The following is a 14,943-nucleotide window of genomic DNA, read 5'->3' on the forward strand; positions in this document are numbered from 1 at the left end:
GTCCGCCACCACCACTGCACTTGCCAGCTTCTGGCTGAGCGGCGCTCCCCCTATGGGAGAGCACTGACCACCAGGGGGCAGCTCCTGCATTGAGCATCTGCCCCTGGTGGTCAGTGTGTGTCATAGCAACTGGTCGTTCACCGTTCAGTGGATTTGCATATTAGCCTTTTATTATATAGGACTAGAGGCCCGATGCGTGAAAATTCGTGCACTCATGGCGGGGTGGGGGGGTGGTCCCTCAGCCCAGTCTGCACCCTCTAGCAGTCCAGGACCCCTTGGGGAATGTCCACCTGCCAGCTTAGGAGCGGGGAGCAGGCCTAAGCTGCAGTCAGACATCCTTAGCGCTGCCAAGGAGGCTGGAGAGGCTCCCGCCACCGCTGCTGCACTCACAGCCCTCAGCCTGGCTTGTGGCTGAGCAGAGCTCCCGCTGTGGAAGTGCACTGACCACTAGGGGACAGCTCCTGCATTGAGTGTCTGCCCCCTGGTAGTCAGTGCATGTCATAGCGACTGGTAGTTCCTCCATTAGGGTCAATTTGCATATTACCCTTTTATTATATAGGATTATTATATAGGATAGTAGCTTACTGGTTGCACTTACAGTTTCACTTATTTTATCTTGGAGAGCAGTGCATGATATAGCAGTAGTCTATACGTAAAAAGTACCCTCGCCCATCCAGTGTGACTCAGTGGTTGAGCATCGACCCATGCACCTAGAGGTCACTGGTTCAATTTCCAATCAAGGCACATGTCCAGGTTGCGGGCTCAATCCCAAGCAGGGGGTGTGCAGGAGGCAGCTGATTAATGGTGAGGTTTCTCCTTCATCAATGTTTCTATCTTTCTCTCATTCTCCCTTCTTCTCTCTCTAAAAATCAATAAAAAAAGAAAAACATTTAAAATAATTCCTTCACGCTCTTTGCCACTTGCCAAGTTTTCCATCATGTGGACGTACCATCATCTTTCTTTCTTTCTTTTTTTTTTTTTTAAAGATTTTTAAATTGATTTTTAGAGAGAGAGGGAGAGAGAGAGAAATATTGATGTGAGAGAGAAACATTGATGTGAGAGCGAAACATGGATCAGCTGCCTCCTGCACACCCCCTACCAGGGATCATGGCAGCCTGGGCATGTGCCCTGACTGGGAATTCAACCAGCAACCTTTCAGTGCACGAGACTACACCCAACCAACTGAGCCACACCAGCGGGGCGGTACCATCATCTCTTGATGGGTCCCCTGTTAGTGGATGAGTAGGTTGTTGTCATCATTTGCTTCCACCAAACAATACAGCTCACACAACATTTTGCACGTAAGTGAGGGCAGGCAAAGGATAAATTCCAGGAAATGGAATCCCTGGGCCAGAAGACGTGTGGGAGGGACTTCTGTAGAATTTGCCAAATTTCCTGCTGCAGGATTGTACGCAGCCACCGACATACAGGCGTGTGCCAGCACCTCCTCCCCCCATGTTCTCACCAATCTGTGATCATCATCCAAGCAATGGGAAAATAAAGGTTGCTCAGGGTACTTAGGGCGATTTTTTAGGTGTTTTATCAGATCCATTATCAGTCATTCTGGGTTACTGAGATTTGCCCCTCTGCCTCGTTGTCCTTCAGGTATGTTCTTCTCTCACCCCCACCTTTGGGTTTGGGCCAGGCCACCAGGGGACTAAGAAACTTTTTAGCTTCTGTAGATTGAGAGCTCACTCCGCCCACTGTGGACTAATAATGAGGCGAGCGGTGGGCAGGGAGGGCCCCTCTGAAAGTCTAGTGTTCAGGTGTTGCTGCAGGCTTATCCCTTCACCTGGCCTGGAGACATACCCCGCACGGCCAAGCCAGGGAAGCCCAGACGGGCTTGCTTTTGTCTGCTTCAGGATGCAGTTCTTGCTTATCTCCCGTGCTGGTGAGTTTACCTCCTCCAAAGGCAACTCTGTCTATCTCCTAACTATCCCAGTGTGACCAAGGCCTGGACTCCCGCATCATTTTGCACATAAGTTCGCTCTCCCACTGAACTTCCAGAGTGGCTCTTGGAGCTTAAACCAAATGACCATGGCTGTTCTTCCAAGCTCCATGTCCCTTCCCCCTGCCCTGCCATGAGTTTAGACCCCACACTGACCGGGTCGTTGTCCCCTAGGCAGCCTCTACTTTGTCATGTTCCCTCCTGGAGTGTAGTAGCTTCCAGAGTGAGGTTGGGGGCTGGGCCTCCCTGCTGTGCTCTGTGCTGTACAGAGCAGATATGAACAGATCAGACCCTGTCTTCTTCTGGGCGCTAGACCTTCCATGATACCCACAATCCCCTTAGCTTTGTTGGGTCACACTTCCCTGTTTCCGGTTCTAAAAAACAGAAACCAGCTCCAACTAATTTAAACAGAAAGAGGTTCATTAGAAGGCTATCGAGATTCTCTGGCCGGGCCAAAGAGCCAGCCCAAAGGCCACACCCGGCCACAAACAACGCCCCAAATCATATGCCTGAAGTGCTTGGTGCCAGCCCTGGCCACAGACCCCTCACCTCACACCAGCACTGGACACCAGGTGCTGCCCACAACTGCTGGCTGCTGCACGCCCTCATCACGGGAGGCTGGGACAGCCTCGCCAGTTCTGTGGGGGTCTCCCTCAGAGATGAGGTGGAGGAAAGGGAGGAGACCTGGGCAGAGGAAAGGGGTTCAGGTGCTGGGCATTCCAGAGGGACCGTATTCACCGCAGGGTCTTGAATTTCACCACGTTGCACCCCAGATGACATTTGTTTAGCACCCACTTGATGCCACCTGGACTCCAGGAGCCCACATAGTCTTCTCAGTTGGTTCTCATGACAACCTGTGAGGTAGGTGCTGCCACCCCATTTCCCTGAGAGTCCTGTGATGTGCCCAGCATCCTGCACCGAACTCCACTTTAGAAGGAAGGGAGGCTGCCGGTGGGTCTCAGGCTGCTGCCCCACCTCATCCCCGTGACACCTGAGGTCCTTACCTTCGCATTGCTCATCCCTGGCCCTGTGGCCTGGAAGCACAGCCTCTAAACACGGGGATTTCTGGGGCAGAACATAGTCAACACAGAGGATTCAGCCAGGAGGCGAGCCAAGCGTCCAGCACGTTCCCAGAAACCAGCCTCTGGGGAGGGGGTGAGTCAGAGGGCAGGTCTGGAGGGACCTCAGCCCTGGCTCCACCATCGGCCTAGACCCTCCATTTGTTGGGCTGGGGGGGAGCATAAACAGAAGGGATCCCTTTGCTCAGCAGACTTTTCTATCTCCTCACTCATTCATTCAGTCATCTGCTTTGTATTCTGCATTCATTGAGTGCCTGCTGTGTGCCAGGCCCGGTGCTAGGCACTGGGGATCCAGAGAAAAACTCACTATGGTTCCTGCCCTCAAGGGGTTCGTAGTTGAAGGGAAGAGATGGAGGTAGCAGGGTGTTTAAGTGCCAGAGCAGAGAAATGAGTGAGGAATATAGAGGAGAGAGTGAGGAATGTAAAGGAGAGAGAGAGCCAGTGACATTTGAGCACGATGGGGCACATATGCATGAGGTGGTCGAGGTGGGAGCAGCCTGGGCAGAAGTGTGCAGGTGTGATGAAGGTGTCTTTGGCCTTCGCCAAGAGGGAGGTGTCAAAAGCTTGTGGACCATGAGACTGTAAAAACAGATAGGAACCCGCAATGAAGGACCTTGACTGCCAGGAAAGAGCTTGGATGGTTTCCTGCACAGGGTTCGGACAGCAGAGTGACATGGATGGACTTGGGTGCTGGGAATGCAGTGACTTGGCATTTTGAAGTGTTAGCATATGGATCTCCTTCCCACCCTGAACATCCTGCGCCCCTCACCCATGTGGTCAGTTGAATGCAATATCCCTTTTCGTATGATATTTTTGGGGACCCACAAATATGTTTTCACTTCTTTTAGAATCAGAAAGAAAAATGAGTATAATAGTAATGAATATGTAACAATGAACCCATCCTGGATTGTATTCATCTTTATATCAAAGTAGTTGTAAAATATAAATTTAGTATCTTGATTCACGCTAATCAAAAGTGCCTGGGGCTCATGGAAATCATAATGCTCCTGGCACAGGACAGGAGCAGCTCTTGAATTTCAACATGTGCTGAACTTCACAGCAGATTAGTAACGCAGAAAGAAAATCGTGTTTGAGTTGCAGAGTCTGGGTCTCTGAGCACAAGGAGCTTGGGAAGGACCAGTTACCTACTGCTCCAGCCTCCACTAGGAGCAGAGAAGAGCCTCAGACAAGAGGGAGTCCCCTGGGTACTATCCCAGGAGGGGGTCAGATGCCACATTGCCTGGGATGAGAAATGAAGATTCAATCAAGATTACATTGAATGTTCCCACATCTTGGCCACCATGAATCATGCTGCAATGAACATAGGGGTGCATATGTCTTTGGGAATACATGGTTTCTAGTTTTTCTGGTATATACTCATGAGAGGAATTGCTGGGTCATATGGTAGCTCTATTCTTTTTTAAAAAATATATTTTTATTGATTTCAGAGAGAGAGATAGAAACATCAATGGTGAGAGAGAATCATTGATTGGCTGCCTCCTGCACGCCCCACCCTGGGCATTGCGCCCTCAACTCGGGCATATGCCCTAACCGGGAATCGAATCGTGACCTCCTGGTTCATAGGTCAACACTGAACCACTGAGCCACTTTGGCCGGACCTATGAGTTCTTTATATCTTTTGGAAATTAAACCTTTGTCAGAACTACTGCTTGCAAGGATTATCTCCCATCTGGTTGGCTGTCTCTTTGTTTTGCTGTCAGCTTCTCTTGCTGTGCAGGAAACAATCAAAGTGTCCTTCGATAGAGGACTGGATAAAGAAGATGTGGTACATACACACAGTGGAATGTATGTATTATTAACTATAGTCACCATAAGAAAGGCTGAAATAGCCCCATTTGCAACAACATGAATGGACCTTGAGAACATTATGCTCAGTGAAATAAGTCAGTCCGGAAAAGCTAAGAATCATATGATTTCACGCATGTGGGATATAAAACAAACTCATGAACACAAACAGCAGTGGGGTGGTTGCCAGAGGGAAGGGGGTGGAGGAAGAAGGGGGCCCTCATATCTGGCGACAGGAGAATATTTGACTTTGAATGGTGGACACATGGTGCAATATACAGATCTTGTAACATAGGAACCCACACCTGAAACCTGTATGTTCATGTTGATCAATGTCACGCCAATAACTTTAAATAAATAAATAAATAAATATTACATTGAATGATAGAAAAATAAAGTTTTACTCTGGGAACTCCTGAACTTGTACACTGTAGGCCTTGCCCATCAGCCAGAGCTCCACTCCACACCCCAATAAACATTTAAAGATGCACCACTGCTGGTGGGGAGAGGGTGAAATGGGTGACAGTGGTCAAAAGTTACAAACTTCCAGCCCTGCCGGCATGGCTGGCTCAGTGGTTGAGTGTTGACCTATGAACCAGGAGGTCACAGTTTGATTCCCAGTCGGGGCATATGCCTGGGTTGCAGGCTCAATCCCCAGTGTGGGGCATGCAGGAGGCCAATCAATGATTCTCTGTCATCACTGATGTTTCCGTCTCTCTCTCCCTCTCCCTTCCTCTCTGAAATCAATTAAAAATTTTTTTTTTAAAAAAAAGGCTTAAAAGTTATAAACTTTCAGCTAAAAGATAAGTAAGTCCTGGAGATGTGATGTACAGCGTGGTGACTATAGTTAATAATACTGTAATGTATATTTGAAAGTTGCTAAGAGAGTAGATCTTAAAAGTTCTCATCACAAGAAAAAAAAGTGACAATATGAGGTCATGGACATTAACTAAACTTGCGGTAATCATTTCACAATATATGCATATACCGAATTATATTGTGCACCTGAAACTAATACAATGTTATGTATTAATTATATCTCAATAGAAATAGAAATAAATAAACATGCACTCATATTAGGTTCCTCAACAGATTAAAAATAGAATTATAAATCTCACTTCTGAGTATATATGCAAAACAGGGTCTCAAAGAGATATTGGCACACTCGTGTTCATTGTAGCGTTTTTCACAGTTTCCAAGAGGTAGAATGGGTAAAGGACATGTGGGATATACACATATATAATAGACTACTACAGCTTTAAAAAAGAAGGAAATCCGGGTCCCCGCTACAACATGAATTAACCTTGAGGACATCATGCTGATGAAATAAGCTGTTCACAAAAAGACAAATGCTGCCCGATTCCACTTATATGTGGTACCTAGAGTAACAAAACTCAGAGAAATAGGAAGTAGAATGGTGGTTGCCAGGGTTCTAGCCCGAGAGAGGGAGAATGGAGAATTGTTATTTAATGGGCAGAGGGTTTCGGGTTTGCAAGATGAGAAAGTTCTGGAGATCTGTTGCACAAAAGATCTGTATATTGCACCATGTGTCAACTGTACACTTGAAAATGGTTAAGACGGTAAATTTTATATTATGTATTTTTTACCCCCCAAAATGCAAATATATCCCAACTTTATATGGTTGTGTTTTTTTTGGCTGTAAAAATATTTGAAGAGATTTTTATAACGTAGCTTTTGAAGCTGGTTGAGGACAAGCAACTAGTTTGATTTACTGCTGGCCTTGGTTTCTCTGCAAACATCACGCATTCTTGGGAACTTGGGGATTCTTACCGAGTGAGAAAATGTGACCTACAAATTGTTTTCATGCCCAGTGACACGCTGTAAAATACTAAATCTCACAGTGGAGGAAGCCGACACGGTGCTACATTTAGGAGATATTTAAGTAAACAGCGACTATTTTTAAACATGTTGTGGTTTTAATATTTTGGATCCAATGCTTCCCTCCTCAGGGATTTTACTGAGCTGGAAGCCCCGTGCCCAGGGGCCCTCCGGGGGGAACCTGTCCCTGCCCAGAGGAAAGGCCTCCTCATGCCATCCTCCCACCCCTCCCTGTCAGATGGTGGCTGCCAGGGCCTGTCCTGCCAGTGCCAAGCCTCGATGGCAGCCCCCACACAAAGGTCAGAGGGGCCCAGCTATGGTCCTGCAAATGCTGGGCACAGGAGTCTGCACTCAACTCAACGCCACAGGGAGCCTGGCAGGCTCCAGGCTGAGTGACAGCCGTGTGCCAAGAAGTCTGGACTCAGCAATTGTGAGAAGCCTGGAGGGGGCAGGCTGAGAGGCATTCTGCGCCCAGCTGCCCCCCCCCCCCCCCCCCGCCCTGCCAATCTTGACACCCCTACCTGTCCCGTTTAGACAGATAGGATTGAATACAGCTTTAAAACCGAGGCCCACGGTGAAGAGGAGGAGCCCTTGAACCAGCCCCCCTGAGTTCAAATCCTGGCTCCTCTATTACAATAGAGCCTGCTGTGTGGCTGCAAGCAAGTAACGCAGTCTCTCTGGGCCTCATTTGCTTCATCTGTAAAGTGGGGCGATGGTGGCTGCATCACCCCCGACCCCGAGTAGCTGTGAATGGAGCATGCTGACGTCACCAGACCTCAGAAGGCGCACGCACACACGGAGCCTCTCCGGCTCGAAGGGGAGAGGATGTATGTGTGCCAGACGGGGGACTGGGCCTGGGGCCAGTGCAGCTGCAGCTGGAACATAAACCTGTCGTGCCTTCTGGCGCCACAGCCTCCCTGCTCCAGCTCCAGACAGAACCCGGCTGGGGTGACAGGAACCAGAGCCTTGGGGTGAAAGTTGGAGCCACAGGAGGTAGGAGAGGGCACAGGAGGTGGAAGTGGCTCCTGGTCCCCAGCCTCACTCCTGCTCAGACAGCTCCTGTACCCCCTTCACATCCAACAGCCCCTCTGGCAGGGCTCCCCAGCTGCCATCCCCTTCTCCACTCCCACAGCTCCTGGTGCGAAAAGATGCCCACCATCCTCGGAGCCGGTGGGGAGATGGTGCGATAGACCTGCCTGGCGCAGGGTGGCCAGAAACCTCCAAGTTGTAAACAACGCAGTGTCGCTGAGGTGCAATAAAGCGAGTTAGGCCCGTGTATTCCTCTGTGCCAGGCTTCTCCTCCTCAGCTTAAGAGCGGCCAGGACATCCCCACGTGACTGTGACTGTAGGTAGCAACAGTCCAGTCGCCTTCATTGCTGAATGTGTTCTACAGTGTGGATGCAGTTCCCTCCACTGTTTGCTGGTCCCTTCATCCTGAGTGGACATCTGTACTGTGTCCAGTTTGGGGCTGTTGGGAATAAGGCTGCTGACGTTCTTGAGTGTGAGTCGTCCGGGGGACACTCTCAGGGGAACCATGAGCAGAACTGCTGGGCCCTTGGCTGAGTCCTAAGCAGGTCGATTCTTATCCCCCGCCCCCAGCGTTTCACACCTGCCCCCCATCTCACCAGTGGGCCCACCAGGTCGCCTCCACTTCCCTCCAGGAGCCCAGAAGCGGAAACTCCAGATTCCTCAGCCTCGTTTGGCAGAGCAAGACGGCCATCCTGACCTCGCGCCTGCCGCTCCTGTGGGCCAGGCCCCCCTCTCCCAGCTGAAGGGCCAACTAGGTTGGTCAACAAGGAGACGCAGCACTCTCTTCCTGGAGGCTGAGGTCTGCTCTCCTGGCCTTCAGGACTGTCACCTGAGGTATGGCCCCGTGTCCTAGCCCAGTGGTCGGCAAACGGCGGCTCGCAAGCCACATGCGGCTCTTTGGCCCCTTGAGTGTGGCTCTTCCACAAAATACCACGTGCGGGCGCGCACATACAGTGCGATTGAAACTTCGTGGCCCGTGCGCAGAAGTCGGTTTTTGGCCTGGGCGAGTCTATTTTGAAGAAGTGGCGTTAGAAGAAGGGGGGGGTGTCGGTCGGTCGACGGAAGATGCAGCGCGGGGGAGGAGCCAAATATCAACAGTACTTAAACTATATAGGTTTAATAACAATGTACCTACCTATATAGTTTAAGTTTAAAAAATTTGGCTCTCAAAAGAAATTTCAATCGTTGTACTGTTGATATTTGGCTCTGTTGACTAATGTGTTTGCCCACCACTGCCCTAGCCACCTTTCCTCATAGCACAGGGACAGCTCAAAGCCCAGGAAGACAAGGGCAGCTAGGACCCACAGAAAGGGGGGGGGGGGAATGGCCCATAGACAAAGGCCCCCTCTGGGGACTGAGCCTGGAGGTGTTGGCTCAGGTCGTCTCTGAGCACAGGGGCAGCTTTTGACTTCTTAGGGCCTCAGCTCGGGCCTGGTGTCCCTTCAGGGTCCATGTGGGACTCAGAACCTGTTCTTCCCCTCACTCTGGCCAACGGAGCCTTACGCTCAAAGCAGGCCACCTGGGGACAACCAAGGCCACCTCGGCCACATGGCCCCAAACAGCCCAGGCTGGAGCGGTCCACGTGGGAAGGAAAGGGGTCTCCCGCCCTGTCATACAGAGAAGGACTCCCTCCGCTCAATGTCGGGGGCATCCTCAGACACTTACCTGGGTGGGGGCTGGTCAGAGAGGCCAGGCTGTGGCCCTGGGCAGTGGGCAGTCAGCTCCGGGACCATCGGGCTTTCGCCCACCGCGCCCTTGGCCCTCAGCCCAGACCCAGGTTCCGCTCTTCCCAGAAGTTCATCCCCCTGAATGGGGTTCCGTGCGTTGCCCTCGTTAACCTTCTGAACCTTCCCGAAAGGAGTGGAAACGCCCTGCCTCATCCTCCCACAGAGGAAGCTGGGGGTGGGAGTGGGGGATGGTACGGGGGCCACCCTGGCTTCTGCCCAGATCAGGGGCAGGGGTCAGAGAACTGGGCACCCCTGCAGCCCGCTCTCCTCCAGCCCTGCCCCTCCAGCCAAGCTCTGAGGCTCCTCCTTGACCCCCCAGCTGGGTTCCCATCCCGTGTTTTCTGCCCTGCTGGCACGTATCAAGCCTCTATTTTTTCATCTGTAAATGAGGCTAATCATGGGATTGCCCAAGGACTTGGGGGTTCACACATGTGAATTGTCCAGGCCAGTGCTTGGTGTCCAGTAAGTGATGTACAGGGGTCAGCCCCTCCTCTGAGCCACCATGTCCTTCTGTGTGTGGCCTTCTCTGGGTTGGGTTGAGAGTGACCAGGGAGGCTGACAAGGGGGGTCTGAGTCCCCTGCCTCTGTTTCTGCTGCTCTCCTCCACCTGTCTCTCTCAGTTCCTTCACACACACACACCCGCCCCCAGGAGCGGATGGGAGAGCCAGCTTTGTGGGCAGATAGGAGATAGTCTTGGGGTCCTTGAGACTCCCAGGGGACAAGTAACTTGCAGTGCAAGGGTCACAGGTGGCCACAAGGCGGTGACATATGAGCTGGGCGTGAAGGACCAGGAGGATTTGGGCTCCAGAAAAGGCATGGAATGTGGGGCAAAAAGAACACGTGTGAGCCCTTGGGCCATCACCCCAATGACACGGGGCCCGACTCTGGGCAGCTCAAACCTCCCAGCAAGCAGGAATTCCAGACGCCGTAACACCATGTCCCCAGCATCATGCAAGTCCCTAGGGGGGCCCCAGAAATATCCTGCATCTTGGCCTGAAATGTCCCCCCAGGGAGGTGCCTCCCAACGGGGTGGCTCTCTCGGGTCAGGCCCCTTGCATCTTTGTGCCCTGAGGTAGCAACATCCCCCAGGGAGCTGATGGGGTCAGACCCAGAAGCAGCCCACCCCCCAGACTCCAGGATCAGCTGATTCCTTCCTCTCTGGGGCCTCAGAGCCCCTCCTGCCTGCCTGGCTCCCAGCACCACCGGGACCTTCAGGCCCCTTTGTGTGAGCCAGCATTCCCAGGAGAGCCCCAGGTCCCATGCCAAAGAAGGGGTGCAAATACACATGTGTGGGGAGCAGAGCTGCCTAATTTCCTGCAACAGTCCCCTTGGCCACCTAGGCTCTTGCTGCAGGGGGCACCGGGGTGTCTGGGGAAGGGGCCAGGGCATGGAGACAGCACAGCAGGACTAGAGGCTGCAAAGGGCACTGGGGGCCGGGCCAGCAGGAGAGGGGCCTGGGGTGACCCCCTCTGTATCTACCAGTTTGGGGTGATGGACTGTGAATGGTCCCGCCCCTGACATACATTCTCTTCCTTTCTTCTTCTTTCTGCTCTATTTTTGCCCCTTTTCCCTACTGAGCCCAAACCCGGAACCAGCCTTCTGCTTTCATTTTGTGTTTATTGGAAAACGGCTGTGCCCAGCTCTGGGCCAGCTCAGACGGCTTCCCCCCCCCCCCCGGAAGTGAGTTCTCATGGCTTGTCCGAGTTAAAAATAGAGGCAGGAGACAGTGAGAAACAGGCAAAGAAACATAAGAGAAGGGGACACAGAGAGGCACAGCCAGGAAGACAGAGACGGGCAGAAGAGGCAGCGAGGGTTGCAGCAGGTCCCCGCCCCCCATGCAAGTGTCCATGTGTCAGGCGGATATCAGGTGACATGTGCCCACTGGATGTCCCTTCATGACTCAAGACCATTGTCACTGAGCCTGTTTTCCCAGGTGTGTGCCCCTGAGAGCCGGAGGGCTGAGTGGGTTGTTGCAGCCACACCTTGTGGTCAGTGTCACTCACCAGCTCATGCTCCAGGCTCCCAGAAGAGCCCAGAGAAGCAAGCCCAGGCGTGGCTGGAGTCCCCGTGGGAATTCGGGGGTGGGGAGGATCCCACCCATTCCATGCTGGCCTTCCCCAGCCCCTAAGGTTGGGTTCTGGACTCAGCACAGGCAGGTCCCAAGAAAGTGGTTTAAGTCTTTGTGGGCAGGCTGTGTCTATCACATGTCCCCAGTGGGGAGGTGTGGTCAGGGAGAGAGGTTCATGGAGGTCTTCTCCAGCATTCAGCCTGGGGGCTGGAGGACCACAGAACCAGGAGGTGCGGGCCGGGCAGCTCTAGGTTTGGCTGTGGGGAGGATGGTGGCCTGAGGGGTCTCTGGGATATCCGGTCAGAGGCAGCCCGGATCCCTGTCCTCTAACACTCTGGGATCAGCTCCTGCAGAGTCCCCTCCCCGGCCTCGGGCAGCCCTCTGTCCGGGACAGGCCTGTGCGGTCATCTGTCTACCCCTCTCCATTCTGGAGACCACAAGGGGAGGGTCTGATGCCACAGGACCGGCACAAAGACAGCCCAGGTCCCTGTGACACAATAAGAAACACCGTAGTCCCCCCCTTATTCACAGGTTCCGTTACCCGCAGTCAACCTGACCCAAATGTATGAAATGGAAAATTCCAGAAATAAACAACTTGTACGTTTTAAATTGTGCCTCGTTCTGAGTAGCATTATGAAGGCCCGCTCTGTCCTGCTTGGGACATGACTCATCCTTTGTCCAGCGTGTCCTCCCTGCTTCTGCTCCTCACTCCTCACCACTTAGTAGCCATCTCACTTATCAGAGCGACCGTCCTATTCGATTATTAGTCATCATTGTTAATCTTTTACTGTGCCTAGTTATAAATTAAATTTTATCATAAGTAAGTATGTATAGGGAGAAACATAGTGTACATAGGATTCGGTACTACCTGAGTTTTCAGGCATCCGGTAGGAGTCTTGGAGCATACCCCCTGTGGATAAGGGGGGGCTACCCATGTATTTGGCCTTTGGCCCTGGGTCCTGGCACAGAGCTCCTAAAGCCCGGGGAATGCTGAGTCTTAGGGGTGAGAGGAGCATCTTCTGTTGTTCATAATGAGCCCTGCCTGAGGTTATGCTTAATGGGGGGAGCCCTAGGTAGCTTTAGGATGCAGGCTGGTCACCAGAGGAACCAACCATGGGATTAGGGGGTTGGAACTTTCAGCCCCACCCCCACCCCAATAACGTCCAAGGGAGGGGAGAAGGGTTGGAGAATGAGTTCAGTCACCAAAGGCCAATGCTTTCATCAATCATGCCTGGTAGTGGAACCTCCATAAAAAAAACAGACAATGGGGTTCAGCGAGCTTCTAGACCGGAGAACAGGGAGGTGCTAGGAGGGTGGCACCCTCCAAGAGGGCACGAAGCTCTGCTCACCCCCTTCGCACCCAGCCGCGTGCATCTCTCCTATGATGCTATTCCAAGCTGTATCCTCTGTCATAAACCGGTAATACTCAGTAAACTGTTTTTCCTGAGTTCTGCGAGCGTTCCAGCAAATTACCAAAACTGAGGAGGTGGTCATGGGAATCCCCAATTTCTAACCAAGTTGGATGGAAGTGTGCGTTCCCCGGGCACGCACTGCTTGCCACTGGCGTCTGAAGAGGGGGCGGTCGTGTGGGGCTGAGCCCTTTAACTGCAGGGTCTGGAGTTAGTGTCAGAAGTGAGTTTAATTGCAGGACACTCGGTTGGTGTCTGGAGAGTTGGAGAACTGGTTGGTGTGAAAGACCCCACACATTTGGTGCCGGAAGTGCTGTGAGTAAACACAGGTTGCAGTGCCCTCTATGTTCCTTGTTGGCCCTTCTCTGTCCTGCTATGGGCCCAGGAGGCTGGGACATGGACCATGGGCCACACCGTCCAGACCCCTCTGCCCTCTTGCTTCTGGTCAGGTGCGGTCGGTGGAGGCACCAGCGTGCGATCAGAAGGCAGGAGAGAGGCAGGGTATTTACTCACCAGCTCCTCCAGTGGCTGCGCCCCTCACCCCACAGCCCCAGCTGCTGCCAGGTGGACCCTGCCCATGGCTCCTAGTCACTGGCTAGGAAACACCACCCCCTCCCCTCACATCAGCCTCAGGTTCGGGCTTATGGCCCCAGCAGCGCCTTAGGTCACCCTCTCCTGTTGGTTCCCTAACGCTGCCCACACCTTTGTAAACTCTCTCAATTGCCCTGCTAGAGGCATGCCATCTGTTTCCTGCCAGGGCCAACCCACACAAGGCGTAGGTTTGTGGCAGGCAAGGCCTTAGGGTCACCTAGTTCAACCTTCACTTTTAGCAGCAAGGGGCACTGAGGCCCAGAGCGGGTGAGTGATCTGTCCGGGGGGTGGGGCTCATGGCTGCTGCGAAAAGACTGTGGAAAGACGAGGACAAGCTGGAAGTCGGTTTGCTTCCTCCCCTGCCTGCCTCTCCCAGCCTGGCGCCCCCAGGGCCAAGTGAGCGTTTCCTGCACAGCAGGAGCAGGATGTGTCTGCACCGGCTAATAAACCAATTAGGGCCATGTGCACCTCCCAGAGATGGGCCCTGCAAGCCAGCCATTGCCCTCCTTCCCGATCCCCTGCTCCAGTGGGTGAGGCCCTCCACTTGGCATGGGTGCCTCCTGATGTTCCCCACCCTACCTCACCCTCTAGCTGCCCCCAACCTGCCCACCCGGCAGTCCCCAGCTGTTCCCAGGCCTTTGCATGTGCTGTTGCTCTCGCCTGGGCACCCTTCCCGTGCCCACCTGGGGCAGTGCTGCCCCTTCCCCAAGGCCACACCTGCTTAGGAAACCTCCTCCAAGCCTCCGTGCCTGTGGTCCCTCCATCACTGTGCGCGGCAATACCCCTCTCCCTGCTTCACAAGGAGGGCAGAACCTGGCTCGAGTCACCTCCAGCCCTCAGGGCCCACCCGGAGTGGAGCTGATCATGGAAATGCCGGGCACCTGGGTTGGGTTCAGGGCTGGAGTCGGCTGTGGGCTGAGCCCAGGCTTCTCTAGGAGCTGAGTTTCACAGGTACTTCCTGCCCCCAGGCCCAGAGTAAGCACAGGGCTGGGCGATGCTTAGACGCTGCAGCTCTTGTACAGGAATTGGAGAAAGGGGAGGTGAAGGGCCCTCAGTCCTCCAGCCAGGAGGCAAGGCCAGCAGGAGAGAGGGGCCACAAGAGGATGCTGGGGGCGAGAGGAACAAGTGTCAAACACGCAGAGCAGGGGCAGCCCATTCACCTCCTTGGTTTGGACTCACCTCGGCCCAGTGGGCAGTGTGATCATCCCCATTTTACAGATCCCTATCGGGACACTGAGGCCAGAAGAGGGCTTGCTCTGCCCTAGATGGGTTAGCTGGCCTAGGACCCTGGGCCTCAGCCCTGGCACTATATCCTCCTAAGACGCCCAGCCCCGAGGATCTGGGGGCGGCGGGTTGGGAAACATCCAGGTATACAATGACACAGCTGTACAGGGCGGTGCCAGGGACATTTATTTCTGAGGTCCAGAAGCTGCAGGGCATGCTCCCG

This window comes from Myotis yumanensis, unplaced genomic scaffold, assembly GCF_028538775.1.
Source record: "Myotis yumanensis isolate MYYU_CA2020_CCGP unplaced genomic scaffold, mMyoYum1.0.hap1 SCAF_4, whole genome shotgun sequence".
NCBI lineage: Eukaryota > Metazoa > Chordata > Mammalia > Chiroptera > Vespertilionidae > Myotis > Myotis yumanensis.